Here is a 7,022-nt window from a genome sequence, read left to right as displayed (position 1 = left end):
TGTTCCACTGCATAAAGTGCAACTGACATGTTTTTCTGATTCATATTACTTTGTGATAGTATGTGTTTTGTTCGGTTGGAAAAAAAAATTTGAATGACACATTAGTTTGGCAAAATATTACCCCTGCGGCAACGCTGTTTGGTCTCATGAGGCGAAAAGGAGCTGAAACACAGCATCACAGCAGAGGTACATTAGCAGGCAAGTGCCTCCAGTATATGAAAACAATGTTTAGTCTCACAAGCAGCTCCGAGGAAAACACTATATCTTCCCTATCTGAAAGCTCATAGGAGACAAACGGGAACAGAGAAGATAATGTGGCAGTTATATTTGGTGATCAGAGGACATGTTTCAGCCAAATTAATCTGAAGCAGCTGACAAAGGAAGCAAATGTAACAGACTGATGGGATGTAAGTGACAGGAACATAATTCACCATGATTTACTACAACTAATGTTATATAGTCAAATTATATTTTTTTTACATGTAAAATCTCAGGATTTTGCCAACAAGTATCACGAGACTGAGCTGTACGCACACAGAGTTTTTATCCCCTGCTGGCAAAAGGACTGAAGGGGGATTATGTTGTGGCTTTTTCTATCCGTTTGTCTGTCCAAAAAGGGTGCCTACATTCTGAAGTCAACTCCTCACATTTTAGGAGGAATTTCGTGAAACATTGTTATAGGTTGTTAATATGCATATTGTCATATCGGTCAAGTTGGGCTCATTTTTACCAGAGTTATGGCTCTTGATTAGCAAATCTAGGCACTGCAAGATTCGTGAGTTCATACCTGTATTCTGAAGTCAACACCTCTCACATTTTTAGGAGAAATTTTGTTAAACTTGGTGCAAGTCCTTGAAATGTTATCAGAATGTAGCCAGCACTTATACCAAAGCAGCATTTGCCAGCGGGGAATATTGTGCTCTCAGAGCACTCTTGTATTTCTCAAACAAGGATTTTCACCTTGATTCTTCAACAGATGGTTGAGGTGCATAAAGAGGGAACGAACTGGGGTCAAGCCATCCTGGTCTAGGCCAGTGTCTCCAAACGGGTCTCTGCTAGCCCTAGTGGCACGCGTGTGTCCGGTTCTACTTGGGGATGACATGACCCGGTATATGTGTTCAGTGCAGGTACTTGGAGATCAGAGAGCCTGCTCCAGAGGGGATAGTCTGTGCTGAAGGCAACAGCTGGCACGCTTCATCACTGTGAACAAAATGCAGTTTGCTGTGTATCAAATGTGGCTGGCAGTGGCCAGTAGGCTGATATTTATCCACATGAAAGTCACAGTACAGCATGCATGTCTGGATCGGTCCTCAATCATTTGTCTCTCTCGCTCTCACACTCTCCCAACAGAATATGCATAATAAAATAAAAAACAAAACACAGACTTACCTGTAATTTACTTCTCTAAGATGTTATTTCATTAGAATCATCAGGACACATTTTTGCGCAGGCTTTAACACTTGTTTTCACGTCATGTTTATTCCCATTTGAGATGAAAGCTTGGACCTTTCCATGAAGCAATTATTAGAAAAATTCACACTTCAAATATAGATGCAGTTCCTAGCTCTCCCACAATCTGTGTAAGGCTCATGCACATTCTGCTGTCAACTCATTGGAGCGCTCTGCTATGAAACACAACATAGTTCCACGATGAACAAAGCCTTATCAATATCAGAGGTGCTGCTTCTGTCTTTTCAAGCTGGACTGAAGAGAAGACTTCCTGGAGTGACATCACGTACACCTTGCTGTTTCAATGGAAGTCAGTAGCCTGAATTCGCATGGGAAATTTTCAGTCTTATCAAATCCTCAAATTGTCAATTAATAGCACTTTTATTTGGGACTTAGTATATTATGTAAAGCGTAACAAACCATGTCAGTTGTACGTTAAGTCAGTAGAACTCCCAGTTGTTGAACTTAATACAAGGTGTTTGATGACCTCACATTTCATGGTGTAATGTGGCTCAGCTTCAGGCTGACCAGATGTCCAAACATTAAAGATAATTGATTTGGGAGCAATGGATGAAGCTCCAAGTGCAGGTCATATGGAAACCAGCCACAAGACCTTCTGTGAGGTCTCTGCTTAGGTTTGCAGTCCTAATGTCTCTTTTATAGCTTAAATACTTTGCAGCAAATATTGAGAAAAAAGTAGTCTGTCAAATCATCGGTTGCTGAAAAGAAATGTACAATAGCTTCACTAATGGACTGTTAAAAAAAAAAAAATTTAGAAAGCAAAGGCAGGACTACTGAAGAAATGTGGACTGAAACATTGATGTGCTGCAGCAGTGCTGTTCTGTTCCAAACATTAAATGAAGCACTGCAGTGTGGACTCTGGCCCTGCATGACTGATGCCAAAATAACACACAGTTATTGCAGTTTCTAACATCTTCTGTGCTTAGTACATTTTCTTGCATGATTTGTTTAATTTGTTGTTCTCTTTTGATGCATTTTTCTTTTAAATTGAGAATTTCAATGGGTTGATTGATTTTTATTTAATTTTTTTTTAATAGTTGTAAGCTCAGTCCTGTAGTAGTATCTACCATAAGTGTTGATCTGTTTCAAATAACACATTTCTACTTTGTGCGGAATGTCAAAAAACAACTTGAATTTAGATTTTGCTGTGAAATTTTAAATAACACCAGCAAAATAAAAGCTGGTCGGTGTGTTTAACTTGACCTCTTGACTGTATAAATATATAATCTTTTATATATTCACTTGCCTTTTTTGCCATCTTTGTATAGAAAAATGTACATAGATGTAAACAACAAAAAAGATCATGCTTTAACAGATAAATTAACGACTTGGGTCATTAATATGAGAACTAGAACTACTAATTTCAGTTGTATGATTACAGCGGATGATATATTTCAGAGATAAGTGATGGTCACAGTGGTCAGCATGTGTAATGCAGATCTTACTGTGTTAATGAGAGTGATATGCAAACTGCAGTACTGTGATGGTAATGTGCATGGTTTGATGTGATAATCATGTAGAGACTTACTTTTACTTGGGAAGGTATATGAAATTGTGTGTCGCCTTCTGCTTTTGCTCCTTGTGTGTGAAATGACAACAAAAACGGTTGCTAGTTAAAGTAAGATGCAACAGGCTGTGAAGCTATGAATTGAGGAAACAATATTGTTTTGTTTTTTTCTTTCATTATCATTCTTCCTCTATAATGTCAAAAAGATTCATCATGTAGCACATGATGCCTGAATCCAAACCAGCCTTGGAGTTCCACTGTTATAATTTAGTGTTTGCAAGAATTCTGCCTTCAATGACAAGGCTATTTTTTTTTTTTTTTTACAACTTTAGTCATATTAAAATATTGTTAGCACTCCTGAGTGTTCGACTCACCTTTGACATGAAAGAAATCCCTTTTAAAACTGCTGAAAAGGAACCAATGTCAGTAGGGTGTTCACAGTAGGGCTCTAAATAAACTGGAACCATGTTTTCTTGAACCTTAAATGTAGCTGGTGTAGTTGATACATTCTTGTATTTTAGGTTTTATTTTCAACATTTTTTTTTGCTGGTGGTGATGAATTTCTACAGGGAGTTTTTACTGAGAGCTACATCCTGTGTTTAAAAAAAAAAAAAAAACCTAACTTCTACGTATACAAAATACATGCTGGCCATATATCTAAAGACAGTTTGTTGCCAATAATGTTTTGACGGTTAAACAAATTGTAGGTTCTTGCCATTAGCTTATTGCTATTATATGGCTCTTAAATTCTCGATGACTACAATGTTCCCTAAATTAAATTCCCAAATGAATTAAAAAAAAGACTTATTGCAAATAAAGCAAAGGTCAAAAGTGAGTACAACATTCAAAGACTAGATGGTTAATGAAGCTTCAATGTGATTAAGGTTATAAAGAAATGGAACTTTACCTTTAAAGTCTCCTCATTTGTGCACACAGGCTAAACTGAGGGAAAAAAAAAAATCACAGTTCTGCTAGTACGCCTGCATTGGTTAGCAAGGCTAATAACTGCTGGCTGTTATTTACTCAGACTTATTGCTCTTATATCAGCCCTTCTAGTTGGTTTTTGTTTTGCAAACTGATATTTGGAAACTACATCAGATGCACACATTGCCATATACTTCTGATGGAGGTTTAGGCAAAAACAAATTTTTAGTTGAGCCAGAAGAGTTTCATTTTATTCTGATGCTGCATAATTTGAGGATCGTGGTGACAACACTGAACCTCTGGCCTCTGGTTCATGTCCCAACTGGGATGAGCACCTGATGCACCTTTCTCTTATTTCTCTGTGTGTGGAGTGTTGAATTACTAATGATTAGACACAGGTAAATGTCAGCTTCTTAAAGCAATAATGCAATACAAGATTCCTTTCCATGTCTAAGTGAAATGGAACCATCTTGATAAAACTCTTCTCCAGAGCTTGCCAAATTATGTGTTCTCGTGATAGCAAGGGGCGTATGTGTCAAAAGAAACATCTGGAGCAGAGCAGTGAAGAACCGTAGGGATCTTACAAATGTGCATGGGGTGGAAGATAAGGTTTATTCCCTATAGAATGCAGGTTACCCTGTGTTGGTTGATTACTGTGCTAACCATGTTGTACAGCTGCACTCTCTCATTCTGTTTCTGCTGTGAATTTCCATTAAAACTTTGAGTATGAGCTGAGCTGTCAATACTTTGGTCTTAACAGCCTGAAATGTTAACACAGGTCTTCATTTGAACTTTTTCTACCTGACATTTAAATGACTGTGAGAAAGAAGGAAGCTGAGCTTTAATAATGTCACGACAAAGTAGGCAGGTTGTGGTGATATATGGCAGAACCAGTAGATGCTAAATTATTGCAAAGTTAATCTCATCCGACAGCTTTGACAGTAATCATTATTCAAATAATGGAATATGTGGACCAACACTATTTTTTTTTTTGTTTGTTTGTTTGCTTTGTTTTTTAAGTGATGTGTATAGTATTTAATTTTAGAGGGATTATTTTGCATTTTGTGTCAGTAGCATGGCCCAAGCAGAGGGTCACCCCTTTGAGTCTAGTCTGCTTGAGGTTTCTTCCTAAAATCATCAGAGGGAATTTTTCCGTACCACTGTCGCCTGTGTGTTTGCTCTGGGGGGTTGGTAAGGTTAGACCTTACTTGTGTGAGGCACCTTGAGGCAACTTTGTTGTGATTTGGTGCTATATAAATGAAAAAATGAATTGAAATTGATTATTCATGTTGTCACAGGTGCATCTCAATAAATTAGGATATTGTGGAAAAAGTTCAATATTTTTTACTTGGGTATATCAGAGAGTGAAAATGTTACATGTTCTAGTTTCAATGCATATAAACCAAAATGTTTCTCACTTTTTAAATTTTGATCATTTAGCCTCCTGCTAGGCAACATAGAAAAGGCATATCTCAGAATATTAGACTATTTCAAGTCACTATCCTAATACATCCTTTTTTTAAAAAACTGATCGGTTGAAATATTCTAATATTTTGAGATATGCATTTTCTATTTTTTGAAGCAGGAGGCTGTAATTATCAAAATAAAATGAAAAAGACAAACATTTTAGTTTCTTTGTACTGAAACTAGAATATGTATTAAAAAAAAAAAAAAAAACTGAAATACCTGACAAAAAAATATTGAACTTTTCCATGATATTCAAATTTTTTTGAGATGCATCTGTACACTCGGACATACTGTACTAACTATGGCACCGTCAGGGTTTTTTTTTTAATCCTCAGCACGTACTGTGTATCATAAGCAGCTTGATTAAAGGAGCCACTCGGGATAAAACTGTGCTTATCTAACTTTTATAGTTGAATGTGGTTGTGGTCTCATGCTAAACATCCTCAATGTGCCACTATTATGTCTGTGCATGTCAACGCCATTCTATCACAAGTAAAATTTAGGCCAGTGGTAAAATTTCTTTGTCAGCACTTAATAAAAGCTAGAAGTATGCACTTTAAGCTCATTTGCTTTAAACTCTAACATTCTGTGGTTGAGATGTAAAAAATGTTTTGTGTTGAAGAAGTAGTTACTTGGGGAGACTCTGATGAGGAGCATCAGCTTCAACATTTTGACCATGTGACATGTTTCTCTGCATGATCCAGCAGGCAGGTACCTGGGTATGGAAGATCCCAGTGGCTGAAGAAAACCAAAGGGATGCCCCCATTTCACCTGTTTGCAGCAGATGGAGGGTTACTTTCGAGAGGAGATGATAGGACAGGTGTCTGCCTGGGTGGTTGTCATCCACGACCCAAGACGGTTCTGTGGTGTCATAACACCACCACATGCTTCCAGACTTTTGTTGATATCCAAAATAACAAAAACCTTGACAGTTTTGAAATTTAGCACTAAATGTGGTATTTAAGTTAAAGTAATCCATTGAAGGACATTTGGTGGAACACAGCTCAGGTCTGGGAGCATGCGCAGATCGGTGCCCTGCATCACCACATCCACCAGACCATGGAGCCAACTTGGGTCTTGGACGGCAGTCACTCAGACAGACAACTGGTCCATCTCCTCTTCTCAAACGTAAACATCTATCTGATGTTGCCAGGTAAAATACATGGACAAAATATCATGGCTGATGTTCCTTCACATTGCAAGAAATACTCCCCATCGTACTCTGCCGAAGTAAACTCTTGTTTGACACAAACTCATTCCAGTAGCATCTAAGGACCTCTCAGCAAAAGATATCCAGTCATCATCTTAGGTTATTGGTTAGAAGTCTCACAACCATACAGTAAGAGGGGAAACATCTATAGACCCTAAAGTCTTGGGCTTGCATTATCCTGGAAAGATAGTGGCATCACCAGATACCTCTGTCAATTTAAAGTACCTCATGACCTTATAAGCTTTCCCCAGATGTCTCCTGATCTCAAAGACTGAGGAACCAGAGACGAAAATCACTGCTGAGATAAATGAAGTTTGACACTTTCATCACATACGAGGTCTGTTAGAAAAGTATCCGACCTTTTTATTTTTTCAAAAACCTGATGGATTTGAATCACGTGTGCTTGCATGAGCCAACCTTGAACCTTCGTGTGCATACGTGATT

At 37.8% G+C, this 7,022-nt stretch overlaps 1 long non-coding RNA gene across 1 annotated transcript; it reads right to left on the bottom strand.

Moving 5' to 3' along the window:
• Window positions 1-30: 30 nt before the first annotated feature.
• On the bottom strand, window positions 31-4,730 carry LOC117521685. The gene is made up of 2 exons (XR_004564021.1): window positions 808-4,730; window positions 31-642 (listed from the first exon to the last, which is right to left on the bottom strand). It is a non-coding gene; the product is annotated as an uncharacterized LOC117521685 (long non-coding RNA).
• Window positions 4,731-7,022: the final 2,292 nt, after the last annotated feature.

The sequence above is a fragment of the Thalassophryne amazonica genome, chromosome 12, assembly GCF_902500255.1.
Source record: "Thalassophryne amazonica chromosome 12, fThaAma1.1, whole genome shotgun sequence".
Lineage (NCBI taxonomy): Eukaryota > Metazoa > Chordata > Actinopteri > Batrachoidiformes > Batrachoididae > Thalassophryne > Thalassophryne amazonica.
This window is presented reverse-complemented; position numbering and strand designations above follow the sequence as displayed.